Source organism: Lonchura striata, chromosome 12 (assembly GCF_046129695.1).
Source record: "Lonchura striata isolate bLonStr1 chromosome 12, bLonStr1.mat, whole genome shotgun sequence".
Classification (NCBI taxonomy): domain Eukaryota; kingdom Metazoa; phylum Chordata; class Aves; order Passeriformes; family Estrildidae; genus Lonchura; species Lonchura striata.
Window position 1 is genome coordinate 20107842 of NC_134614.1, and position 14091 is coordinate 20121932.

A 14091-nucleotide genomic window follows, 5' to 3' on the forward strand; every position below is an offset into this window, starting at 1 on the left:
TATAAATATATCCCAGGCTTCAGATGACATCATGAACTCGTGCAAGTGCTTCACTACTGATTTACGATGATGGACTGGTAATTCACAGGAGCTTTGGGTTTACTTTATTATGCTGTTGCAGTAACAAAGCTAAGGGTGCAATCCCGGGAGGGGGTATTTTATCAATAGTGAATTTTTGACCTCATTGCATGCATTTTAACTTCATGAATTAGTGACCCAGCTAACTGTAAAGCCTTCTATAGGCTTATTGTAAATCTATCACAGGACTGGCAAAAACTTTTGGCCCAGGTCCTAAGCTCTGACAGGCATGTGTTGATGGACTGCATAGCAAGCACTTCCACTAATATTTCTCACTAATTATGCCATATATTAAGAAAAAAATGAATGAAGCCAATGTTTATATGCCGCTTTAACTGCTTTTCATATAAGAAAGCAACACAATCCCTAATAAATTTTCACCTTCAACATTTCTATTCATTATAATTTTTACCATGATGAATGAAGTTAGAACTGGAGAGGGAGGGGGTTCATCTTGAAATCTGTTCAGTGAATGACTGAATTTACTTCCCCAACTTGTGTTGAGGAAGGAGGGAACAGATGGACACAGGAAGAAGAGGGAGGCGAGTGCGGAACGAAGGAGATGGGTGAGGAACAGATGGAGTCAGGAGAAAGTGAAGAGGAGAGTCAGCAAGGATGGTAGAAAAGTTTTCCACTTGACCTTGAGTTGAAATGAAGATCTGCATGCAGCATGGGGCAGCTAGATTTTTGGGATGCATCCTTTTTTCTCTCCATGGCACTTATGCTATAAGGTCTTGTGGGCCATCCCAGCGGCCCAGTACACCCCAGGGGACCTGCAGAGCCAGGAGCTGAATTGTCCCTTGGGGTCACCTGCTGCAGAAGGGCACCTGCACTGTGTTCAGGTCATGTAATGGTAATGGCAGGGGAGAGCTGCATGCCAACACAAGAACAAAAATGTGTTGGGACGTTGTAATTCTCCCAGGCATCCTAGCCAAGCCAGAAATTGGAGTGTATAATTTTGAAGAAGTGTACTACACCCAGTTTGTTAGGATCCAATGGCCAAAATACTCAGAGTAATTTATGATTTTACCTGCTTACAGCAAGACATTTGAGATGGCCTGATTTTCAGAATATGCTGAGCATCTGTGTTTTGATGTGTATTGAATTATATATCCCAAATCACTAGTAAGTCCCGGAAAATCTTGATTGTATTCTTAATTCTGTTAAATTGCCTGCATACACTCCACTGGTTCTGGCTTTGCTAGCTAAAGAATGGAAGAGGTGAAAGCTAAATATTGGCCATGTGTGTCATTCCCTTTGAAGAAAATGGGAGCCATGTGCACTCACCTAACAGCAATGTTTGGCCCCAACTATGATTTCACAGCTGGGCCCTAACTTCAGGAATGCCAAAGCACTAAATGACTCAATTGGAGTAATCTGATCAATGCTGTATTTTCACTGTGGATTTAAATTGCACACACAGCAAGAGCAGAGTTGGTTTTCTTCTCTCTCAAAATCACTTTTCTCTGCAGATTTGATAGCATAAATATGAAGTATTGCTCTCATCACACAAATAAGTGAAATGGCAGAAAACGTATGTCAAATAAAACGTACAACATTACGTCCTTTTTACTTTTTGGAGGCTGTTTAAGAAAATGGCTTCATTAATTTTGACTGAATAAAAGGTTCCTTTAAGGGATTTCAATGGGTGACATGAAAAATGTTAATACGAATGATCAAGACAATGGAGGTTAAAACTGTTTTGAAAATATGTTTCATTTATAGATCTCGGCTGTTGGAAGAGTTACAGAATAAATATACGGTAGTGCTGACATCCAGTGCTGTTTCATCTTAGCAAAGAGTTTTTAATAAAGAAAATTCTTTTCAAGGAATGCTTTCTGCAGCCAGTCTTCGAAAAGAGGTTTTCCCCCCTCCCAGTTTAATAAAATTAAAGTAATTTATGTCATATTGATATGTCGATATGTTTTTCAATAAACTTTTTCACAGAGATTTTTTTTTAAATTCTCTTCACTTTAAAAATTATAATTATATGTCTTCCTCCCACTTTGAAAATGGCACAAGGTGCTCATTTGCAGAGCTCTACTGTTCAAATCTTCACTGAGAATAGAAATGTCATGACTCAGTTAACAATGCTTTATTATTCACATTGATCTTTTTTTATAGTGTTCTTTATCTCAAAAACATTGTAAATCAGATATCTTCCTCCCACTCTTTTGTTCATTTGCAAATTTTTATTATTCTAGTTTAAAAAAGCAATGGAGTGTCAAGAGTCAGTGTATATTGTTTATGTTCTTTTTTTGCTTTAAAATTACTTTTAACTATAAAAAGTAAGAGGTATAGCAGGAAAAAAAAAAGAGCTGGATTTAAAGATGCTTAAAAAAGAATTGAAGGGATCAGTGTGAATTTTATGCTGTTCTTTTACACCTTAAGAGTTTTAACAACTTTGCAAGAAGGGGGACTGAGCAATTTTTAAGAAGGTTTTTATGTGTTTAGTCCAATGTCCCTGTTGCATCAGACATCATCATCTGTGTTAAAGGCTGGACATAATTCATGCCCTAAATTACCACAACAGCAAAATTCAGAGTGTGTTCACTGGCTGGTTTGCAGGGCCTGCCCAGAGCCCTTCCTGTCCATCACTCCCTGTCACAGCCTGATGAGCGCCAAGGAAAATCACTGAATTGTCACAGAACCTCCCAACTTTGGTATCAAGTGTTAACTGCAGCAGAAACACAACATCAGCTGGTCCACAGGCAAGGCAATCCCTGAAACTCATGGGGTTGGATGTGGGATACAGGTGTGCACCCTTCGGGAGAGCTTCTCCAGAGTTTTTCAGGATATGTTTGTGGATCAGCTCTCCCAAATTCCCCTTCAGCCACTGTTTTCTTTCCCTGTCATGCTTTTCTTTAGGTCCATATTTCTGTCCTGGCAGCTGTGACTTTTTGAGTGGCTTCCATGAGATAAATCTCTTACAGGAGTTGGGGATAGTCCAGGCAGCAGCAGGATCTCGTGGTGTTTCACATGCTTCTCGCTGTTAGGTAATTTTTTAATCATCTTTCCCCTGTTTTGAATTTTATGATCAGAGCATCCTGGCACCCTGTTGTTATTCCAGCAGGTCTTGAAAGAGATCATCCTCTCTGGGAGTCTCTGAGATGGAGTGGCTATACCTGAACTTGTATTTAAGCCCCAGACTGGATTGTTTTGTCTTATTGAATTATAGAGTGGTTTGGGCTGGAAGAGATAGAAAGAGCATCTAGCTCCAACTACCTACCATGAGCAGGGGCACTTTCCATTAGACCAGGTTGCTCCAAGCCCTGTGGAAAGTGGCCTTGAACACTCCAGGGATGGTGAGGACCTTGTAGGTGGCCCTATTATATGAAATACCCCTAAAAGTGTTGTAAATGAAGCGAATGTCTGCTTTCCAAATTCTTTTTTTTTCTTTATTTTTGTTTAAAACTGCACTCTGCTGACATTTACTAAAAGGGATAATTTAAAAACTCAGAAGAAGGAAGTCACAAACTGAACCTGAACTGAAAGCACAGAGCCCTGTCCTTCCCCCTCCAAGTGGAGAGCTTAGCAATGTTTGTTTTTATTAATGTCACCATATGTCTGTGCCAGTCCCTGTCCTCTTCCCCAGGCTGGGATTTGGGATACAGAGCCCCTGAGGCCACCCTCTGATGGGGCTGCCTGCACACCCCTCAATGGGTCCTGAGGCAGATCCATCCCAGTGCTCATGGACACCTTCTTGTTGTTTTGCAGGGCAAACTCAAACCTTTCAAATTCTCTTTATCCCTCATTGCAGAGAGTGAAACTGGAAAGTTTGATGTATTGTCTCATTTCAGTTGACCTTGCTGTTTTCAAAGCAGAGAAAAAACAAACCTTACAATTGTTATTGTTATTGTTGTTGTTGTTGTTGTTGTTGTTGCCTCGATGTCACTGCTGCATTAATTCACTTTCCTTCCTCTCAGGGTTAATGACTCACCCCACAGTGAGGTTAAGGTTGTCTGTCAATATGACCAAATTTCAGAAACAAAACAATAACCTGAGCTGAGTAGCCAGAAGTGGATGGGAATTTATTTTAAATAATCACTGGCACAGTAACTAAAGGTAGGTCTAACCCATGGACATCCTTTTGTAATTTCTGACTCTTTAGCTGGGGAAATTTGTAGGTAATATAAACCAGAAGATGCTGAGTTTATTACAAAAGAATTCTTTTCCATGTAAAACTCTGTGTCATTAAATTTGGAAAGCACTTAAAATTCTCAGTTTTATTTTTGGTAATCACTATGTATTGAAAAGTGAAAATATCAGAGGGATCTCTAGGCAGAATTTGTGAACTTTCCAATGAAAAGAGAGCACAGTATCTTCCTTTCATGTCCCAAGGTCTGTGACAACTCTGCTGCTTTCTGAATGACATAGAACTTGTTTGCCAAGAATTTATTCCCAAAGCGGGCATTACCCACAGTTATGGTCACAAAGATATCCTTGCACAGCATTAATGCCAGAGCTGCTCTGAGACTGTCAGCATTCTCATTTGGTGGGGGGAAACACCAACAAATCCACATATATTAACACCATCAAACCCATATATATTCTTAAAAGAAATCCAAACATTTTAAATGCTGTGAAATAGAGCTGCAAGTCACAGAAGATGCAGCATTTCTCACAGATAGTCCTGAGAACTCTACTGGTGGTAAATTGACACATAATAATATATGACTACAATTCTCCATGTCTTCTAATAAGGTATAAAAGTTTTAATTTGATTTGAACTCAATGATGAGTGGCAATCTGTGACAGTCTTATGTCTTCTATGAGACTTTTCCAGCAAACACTTCCATTTGTTTCTCTCTTGCCTGCCTGCCATGCTGGAACACAACTGGGAGCTGGACTTGCACACTGTAATAAACATTATTAATCTTATTGCCATCTGAGCACCTCCCCAGGTGTTGCAGAACAGGCTGTGCTGGACCATGCTGGAAAACAACTTATTTATCTTTGCAAGGGCTTGATCCTGTACCACCAGATGTCAAAGAAAACAATTCCAGGGAGCTCAGATTAGGCTCCAAACCAGCCTCCACTATGGTGGCCTTCTCTGGGTTTCTTCACTCTTTTCCTCAGAAAAAGGCACAGACAAAGCAATTAGCAATATCTGAAGCAGAAGATGTATCATGCTGTGCATCTCTTCACAAATCCTTTTTTTCCCCTGTACCAAAGGTGCAGAACATCTATTCTGGGGGCAGACAGATGACATCCACTGTTACTTATATATGTAATAAGTACTCTTAGATTGGTGTAATCTTGCCGGCTCTGGCAAAGGCAAACATGGTAAGTGTTCTGCTCACAGCATTAAACACACTTCTCTCACTGTGCAGTGGAAGAATGTGTTTAAACTCGCAGTCTATCACTATTCCTGGATAGTGTAGGAGAGTCAGGAACACTCAAGATGTCTTTTCCTGTGTATATTAACTTGTTCTGAAGAAAATAGTGTTCTTAGAAAACACGAATCTTATGGCAGAAGAAAGTTTCCTTCGTGATTGTGCTACAAAGGTTTCCGAACAGCTGCTTGTTCCTTTGGGTGCATGAAATATGAGGTTCAGCCTGCTCAGAAGTGCAAACACGTAATTTCTTCTCACCGTGGCACCTTCACTGCAGTCATTTCCACCTGGCTTTGTGATGCTGGCAAGTGCAGCAGTAGCACAAGGTCTGCATTGTGTGAGCTCTTGGAGGAGAGCTGGAGAGCTCCACAGCCCCAGGGAAATGCCAGTCTCCCCAAAGCTGTCTGTTTGTCCTGCTTCACCAGGAGCTGCATTCACAAGGAGTTTTGTTAGTCTGATATGGGCAGTGAACATCAGAGTTCCAGGAGATGCTGAATGGTAGCACAGCTCCCACCTGTCTGTGCACCATGCACAAGGAGTGAAGGGTTGTTGGGCAACCTTCAGCAGGCTGGGCTTGCCAAGGCTATAATGAGTGGCATCCCTTGTCCATCCACCTCGAGCCTGCCCAGGCACAGGGACAGGTGAGAGCCCAATGCTGTTCCCAGCACTCCCTGAGATCAAAATCATCACTGAAGTTTTGCACAAGTCTCAGGTGTCCAACCCCTTCCAAACGAGGAGGCCACAGCCCAGGCCCTGAGTGGAAGAAGTGGGTGTCAAAGAAATGGAAGAGGTGTCACTATTTTAACATAGATTAGGCAAAATCGAACCCCCATTAATCCTTCAGAGCAGGGCCACTGGTTTGTTCTTTTTCAATCTGTTCTGTATTCAAGGCAAGCACAGTTTTTCCTGTCGCTATACTGCTATTGTTAACAACTATAAATGTATTAAAAACACAGGGGCATTTTAGTATGTGTATTGTGCATAAGAAATATTGTTACATGACAAGCTCCAATTGGCAAGTGAAAAGAGGTTTTATTGAAGGAAATAGCAGTAGCAAACAGTGAACTATGCAGAATAATGGTAATTGTTCCTTTAACATTGGCAGCAAGTGTTCACTTAATATGACTGCTCCTCTGTCTCTGCCTCATCCAGACCCAGAGGACCTGTTAGACAAGCAGGCAGCCACCTCTCTCTGGGATCAAGCTGTCAATGCAAACTTGCTTCCTTTCTATTTCTCCGAGCTAAGCTATACCCCCAGAGCTCCCGAAGCTTTTCCTGAGTGAAAGCTTTAAAAAAGCTCCATTCTAAATTACATCACACGAGCTGTTCTCGTCAGACTGACAGAACAAAAGCGGGAGTGGGGGGGAGATGCCAAAAGTACCATCTGAATGACTTGAGTTGCACAGGATGATTTCCCTCCTCATGCTTTATCAGAGCAGGTGAACATCTTGACCTTGCCTACCAAAGCCTCATCAGTGTCCTCTAAGTAGCAGAGAGTGTGTTTCCAGTACAAATAGAATCTTAGGATGGTTTGGGTCAGAGGGGACCTTAAGGGTCATACTATTCCAAGCCCCCTGCCATGGGCAGGGATGCCTCCACCAGATGAGGTTTTTCAGAGCTCCATCCAGCCTGGTCTTGAGCATTTCCAGGGATGGGGCATCCACAACTTCTCTGGGTAACCAGTGCCAGAGTCTTGCTACCTTCACAGCAGAACATCTCTTCCTAATATTGAGTTTTAAGCTGTTCCCCCTTACCTATTACTTCATGCCTTTGTCAAAAGCCCCCTCCCAGCACTCTTGTAGGCCCTCATGAAGTACTGAATCCATCAGGTGTAGGCTTTTTGATTTCAACAATGGGGTCTTGGGTGCCCATTCCTAATGGGGTGACAGTGCTTTCTAAAATTTTTGGATGATGTGGTTTCTAACACAGCCAGCTCATTGCTGTTGGAGGAGCCCAGCCTGTGGGTGCTGCCCAGCCTGGTGTACTCATCCTTTAATCAGCAACACCCCAATTAATGGTCATGGTGATGAGCACTGCTGAGGGTGAGGGCCATTGCCAAAATCTAAAAGGTCTCTTGGGTTGGCTCCATCTGGGATGCTCCAAATGACATTTTCAGAAGTAATTGGAGCAGATAAGCATTACCCACTTCTGGAGTGGCTGGGTAGAAAGCAGATAAATTGGCATATCTTCCCATTCTAAAGGCTTTCAGATGGTGTTAATTGGTATGAGAAGCCTCAGTTAGGAAAACATCCTCAGCTGGGAGGGAACAGGGCCACAGGCCTTGCTTCCCCTTTAGTAGATAAATGGAGAAGAGAGGGCAAACAACATCATGGTAATGTGCAAAATTAGTACCCCTGGAAAGGAGGCAGCTCAAGGGTTGCAAATCACCAAAGCAATCAGGTGAGATCCTGCAAATGGGAATAAGCAGCATTTTTGTGGCTCCTAAGATGACCCTTTTGGGGTTCTTGCTCAATTTTCATAAGAGAATGGTGGTGAGGTTATGACCTTGTTCTCATGCTCAAAAGCTCTTAGGCTTAGCCCTCTGCACAGCATTTTTGTGTTTGTCCTGCTGTTTTGAGTAAACTTCAAAATGTTTCTTTAGCATCATTAACATAAAAAATAATCTCAATTTAAAGATGGGATAAAAGCTGAAACAGATGAAAAAATATTAAAGAAAAAATGTTGCTTCCATCCCCCAATGGAATTAGACTTATGGAGCTATTTTTTTTTCCTGGAAGGTGCTATTTCAGTAGCTGAAATGATGTGATGCCCTGCTCTAAGAGCTGAGAAAGTGAGGGGTTTACCTGAGTGTCTAAAGGGCTGTCCAGTTTGAGAAAATAATGGGAAAAGAAAGTTTCACTAAGCAGGAGAAACACATCAGCTGGTGATGTACCTTTGTTATCCCACATGGGTGTTTTGTGAACAGATCAAAGCTGTATTGTTATAAGAGGAAAGAGAAAACTCAAGCTATGTCCCCTAATTGACTTCACGAGTATGTTAAAAATAAACCCTAATTATTAGGAGTTAAGAGATATCCCTTCCCTTTAGTTAATGTCCTGTGGCCTCTCACTGAGATGATCTTGGATATGTTTTCCAACCAAAGTGATCCTATAATTCTGTGTTTTCCCCAGGGAATACAGCAATTTTCATGCAGATGACACAACTTGTCTCACCCAAAATGGCAGACTGCTTGGGAATCCTGATTCACTGATGCAGCATTGAACCCTGAGTTTCTGAGTGAGTAAAGTTTGTCTTTTGCTTTTATTTGGTAGCCCATGTCTGAGTTTTCTTTATACATCTCACCAGTGAAATGAATCTGTCTCAATCCATGAGGGACCATCCTAATGCCCATTAAAGTTGATGGAAAAGTTTGGCTGCAGGGCAAACTATAGCAAGTGTTGTATCTGATACCTACACCAAAATGAAAGCCTTAATTATGTAAAACCTTCATTAAAAGATCATAACTGTGGTAACCACTGGTAATGAACTGTATGCTTTTCACATCTCTGCTGCTACCAGTGGTACAGATAAAGATGCTGGACTTTTGAAGGTCATGGAATAGGTTATTAAATATTACCCTAGTCTTGTTTTCTGAATCATGGGTTTAGGATATTTTGAAAGTTCAAGTTCAGCTCACCCATCTTTATTTCTCTGTTTCAGCATAGCAATGCTTCCTATCTTTTTAGGTATTTTAGGCTTTTGCATCGCCTTTTACCACCATGACCTCTGAAAATCTCAAAATCTTTAACTGGCAAAGTTGAAAACTTGGTGATGTCTGTAGCACTGTGTATTTCTCCTCTGGAGGGGAAGATGTCATTCTCATCTAAATGACTGAATGCTTGGGTGGCACTGGGGTCCCCATGGGTGTGGAATTTTGTGCTACACAGAGATCACTAAAATAATGTTTTGCAGTTTTTTTGGTAAATCTTGATCTGAATACAAATTGTATCTCAAGTTGTGCTTCTAATAGTGCTAACCAGTAGCTTACTTTGCTATAAAATGAGGACAATTATATCTGGAATTAACCTTCAGATAACAGACAGGGTGCCGTATTCCCAGACTCAATTCCAGCATAGCTGGCCTTCCAGCTGGACAGCAGTGAAGCTTCTTGTGGCTTGGGGACAAGTGTGCTTGTAGGCAAAGGCTTGTGAGACAAGCAAGACATGGAGTCCCTGGGGAGCTGTGTGTCTGAGAAGGGATTAATTTGCTTTTGCCACGGTGCAGACCACACTGCCCTCTGCTCCCACTCTGATTCACAGCCTGGCTGGCACACTGCTGCCTTCAGCCTTTGGGGGTGGAGAGGGAATTACTTATTCCCATCTGGACTGAGGTCCAGAAAATGTACTTGGAAATCTGTAGATATCATTTCTCCCTTTTATTCTCCAAGAATGTGTAAGACAAGCTTTATGTTGTCTTTGAGCTTGCTAAAAAGGGAACAGAAATTCATGCCTTTTTCCATGTGTTTGTTTTGAGTCACGACTCTTCTGGGAAGGGTGATTTGTTTGTCTTTCCATGACAAATGACAATGGTTTAAGTTGCATCTCTGCCAGCCTCTTTCTAAGTGGTTTCAAATAGTTTACTTACAGGGATTATTTCATCTGCCACAGAACATGAGGCAGCTCTGAGGTAGTGTCTAACTTCACTGAATAAAACCATGGAAAGTTAGCTTAAGGCAGGAAATTTAAGGTTCAGTAGACAGTAGGATCACAGGAGCATGAAGTGATGGTTTGTAAGTGCTTTGCACTTGGAGGAAAAAGAAATTATTTGACTTTTCTTCTCCTGATGGCACCAGGAAGACCAGGAAAGTTTTGTAACATTGGATGTGCTGACTGCTTAAATTCTGACTGTCCCTCAATAAGAGCTCATACTATTTAACCCCCTACAAAGTGGGAACATACAGTATCTAAGCATGTATGATTTGGTGCTGAAGTAATTGCTGTAAGCTAAGATAGGCTTCATAAATGTCATTGTCAATGTCTTGTGGTTGCCTTGTGAGCTTCTGAAAGAGTCTGAAATCTCCATGCAGCAAACTTCTCCAGCTCTCACATCTTATGGTCACTTGTTATCTACAGCAGGAGGGTCGGACTTCAGAGACTGCAGCTTCTTTCCAGCCTGCAGGTTTCCTCCCCCTTCAAGTCTGTTTTTTGCTCTTGCCAGTACCCTGCCTTCTGTTTAAAAGCATTAGTAATACCAAATAAAGCTGAAGACGCTTGCTATAACAACTAAGTTGTTTCCTTTTTAATCAGAGCACATGCTTATGCCAGGTTTGGCATGAAGAATCTGTGGAAGTGTTTGGTTCAGGGCACAGTAAGCTGATCATTTGTTAGAAGTAGTGCATTACATATAATTTTGCTTTTAGTGGTACAATTTACTGGGAGGTTGGTACAAGCATTGGTAATATAATTTTTGCTTGGTTGGAGGTGGTTAAAACATAAAGACTAGGAAATAGTTCTATTGCCATGTGTGTTGAATTGTGGTTTGGTCGCAGCAGTTGTCTGCAGCTAAGTGGCCATCAAAACCTTTCTTGGGGTGGCAATAAATTATAAAAAAATCTTCTGAAAATATCAGTTTTCAAAGAGTAAAAGATGCAGCAATTATTGTAACACAGGTTTGCAGTCTGTTTCTGATTATCTTTTTGGCTGGAGAGTTGGGCTTTCTAATTGTAAGGTTAAAGAATCCTTTTTATCTATCTCTTGCCTCCTAATCCTATGCTAGACAGTATTGATTTCTGTGCCTTTTGTCTTCTGGGGAAGGAGACAATCTCTGGCTCATGCGAACATCTTGTTAGAGTCTGCTGAGGATTAGGGGGTGTGACAGTTTTCTTGCTGAGCCTTTTTATTGGGGATTTTTATGCCTGCTTTTCTGGGAGGTCTTTGAAATGTCTTTTATGTAGCAATCATTTCACTCTTTCTTTGTTGTCTCAAATGTTGAGGCTGTATTCTTCTCATCTGTTCCTGTTTATATTCCATACTAGCTGGTCATAACAGTTTAGCTTGAAACTACCATCACACCGTGTGCCTCTGAATCATAGGAGTGTTGATAACAGCTCTAGGATGACTGCAAATCTGAGGGTTTTTTAGGGCATCTGAAAATTTAGCATGGTAGTTTAGTATGAAATACTGATAAAGAGGTTCCAGATTAAAAGCAGTCTGGGAATTGCATTTTTCAAGCATCCTCAGCCAGGTACAGGCCCTTAAAATTGCTCCTGCTCTAATGAGAGAGGTGCCCCTTAGGGTGGTGTTCATCACTCCAGCTCTACCTGATAGTTAGGATTGTTGTTTAGTCCTGCCTAAACTCCTACAGAAATCAGTGGAAGACAAATCCATCCTTCTGCAAGTCATATCACCTTGACTGAAGAGATTAAGCCCAGGAAAAAATTGCTTTTTTTGAAAGTCTGGTTTTGTCCCTACTCTCATCCCTTCCGCCTGCAGTTGGCTACAGATAACTATTTAGACCAGAAACCAAACTTCTCTGTAGTCAGATGATTGAGTAATCCTGGCCAAAGAAATTAGAGAAACTTAGCTTTTCATAAGGTTCTTCATCTCAGTTTCAGGAAGTAATGGGTTCAGTCAATGTACGTCAATACAGGTAAAGCAGTAGATTATGTTTCCTAAAATTTTCATTAAATCAATGCTTCTATATCTTGAGTAGCAATCTTAAAACATATGGAATTCTCATATCTTTTAAAATGAGATGGTATTTAAGTTCAGGTACCAGCTGGGCAGATCCCATATTTAAGGTTGGGCAAGGAGCCAGGGTTATGTAACCTTGCTGATAATGAAGATATGAGAGACAGGTTTCTGAGACATTCATAAGGGAAAACTGGTTGCATCACCTTCCCCTTAGATAAGATTGCGGTAAAAATTTTGGCATTGTGACTTCATTACCAAAACTGAGTGTCTGATGTGCACAAGATGCTGTCTCCAAATATTAATCTAGCTAAACTCTTTATTTCACTTAACTGTGTATCATACCTCTGTGGAGGAAGAAGCTACCTGCATACATGCTTACATTTTGCTGCAATAAATACTTTCCTGAAAGCTGGTTTCCTTTTTTTTTCTCTCCCTACTAAAAATTTGCCCCATAGAACAGCACTTCCACCTCCCTTTGTGTACTGCCTCTCTAGCCTAATTTTTAGTGTCGAAAGCCATATTTAATACAGTTCAATTTCACACATAACCACAAACCCCATTCTTCCAGATATGGCCTCAGTTTATTTTATATCACACATCTTTTTGTTAAGGTGTTTTATACATAGCATAATATGCAATGATACGGCACTGATGTTTATCAAAATTGTTTTACACTGTACTTATTTCTATTCCTGTCTTTTGGATCAAGTATAATACAGCTGCAGATTAATGCCACCTTTTAAAAAAGGCTTAATGTGTTTATTTTCTTACCACATTCACTTCATCCACTAACTTGTTATATGGATTATATTTAATGGGAATCTTGTGGCACTATCAAAGGGCATTTATTTTCTATTGAAATAACAATTAAGATAACACTCAACTAATATAGTAATCAAATAAACCTGACAAATAACAAAAACTTTTTTAAAGCTGCAGAGGCATGCTAACAAATCTATTTGATCAATATATGGGATGTGAAAAAAGAGGAGACAAGATTGACTGATGAATAAAATGGAACTGACACAAATAGGCTGACAGCCAGTCGCAAGTCTCTTTAGGGCAAATGCAATTAACTTAGAATAATAGACTCAAATTTGATGGTTAGAAATGCATTTTTATTAACAATCACAGCCTGAATCATTATGCACTCTTATGAATAAAATTGTAGTTGTACTGAAAGTCTGTGTATACATGTACGTACAAAAAAGCCTTGTTGAAGGAGAGCTTTATTTTTGTGACAGAATGGTTGTGTGGGATTTAAAACATAAAGCATACACAAGTATAAATCTAAATATTCAAACCAGTGATATAAAAATTACATATTTAGTGTGCTAGTATTAATGATAAAGGCAATAAGCATCGGTCCCAGGACTGCTTGTTCTTTTGGGATGTGAAATTGCAATCAGGGATTTACAGATTTCATTCTGAGGCAGAGAAGTCATTACTAGAAACATAAGCTCATTCTCTTTACTTTAATAGCTATTTTAAATCATTCATTTAGAAAATACATTAACTATTTATTGTATAGGCAGTACGTTTCCATTGGCATTTCATTTTCATGCTTTTTTATAATCCTTTTTAGCAAATTATTTTATTAAAGGAAGATTAGAATTAGCAAAAGGATCCTACCAATTTTTGAAAATGCTACTCTTGAAGAAGAATATTTCCCATTATTAACAGGTATGAAGCATTAAAACTTTAAAGGAAGGGAAGAGATTCAATTGTTAATGTGTCCTTTTTCTTTTGACCTTCATTGCAGTGGCTGATTGCTATTTGTAAATTGCTTTCAAATTATTAATCTCATTTAATTTCTGAATAAATACATAATCTTCTTTTTTTTTTTTCTTATCCTCCCAGAAATCCTCAGGCTTTAGATATAAATAGAGCTGCACAAAAGTTGTGTTGCAGACATCTCTTGTTTGTGGAAAAAGAGAAAAAACACCACTTGATGCAGACAAGGTACCAGGACTACTACAGGGTACTAGTAAAATATGACATGAATATGAAACCACAATACTTGCAATGCTTGGTGCTTAAATATC

General features: G+C 40.1%; 1 protein-coding gene across 3 annotated transcripts in view; it reads right to left on the reverse strand.

The window, feature by feature from the left end:
* Window positions 1–14091, reverse strand: part of MDFIC2 (MyoD family inhibitor domain containing 2) — a 43843-nt gene that overhangs the window by 10125 nt on the left and 19627 nt on the right. The gene's annotated exons all lie outside the window — the stretch shown is intronic.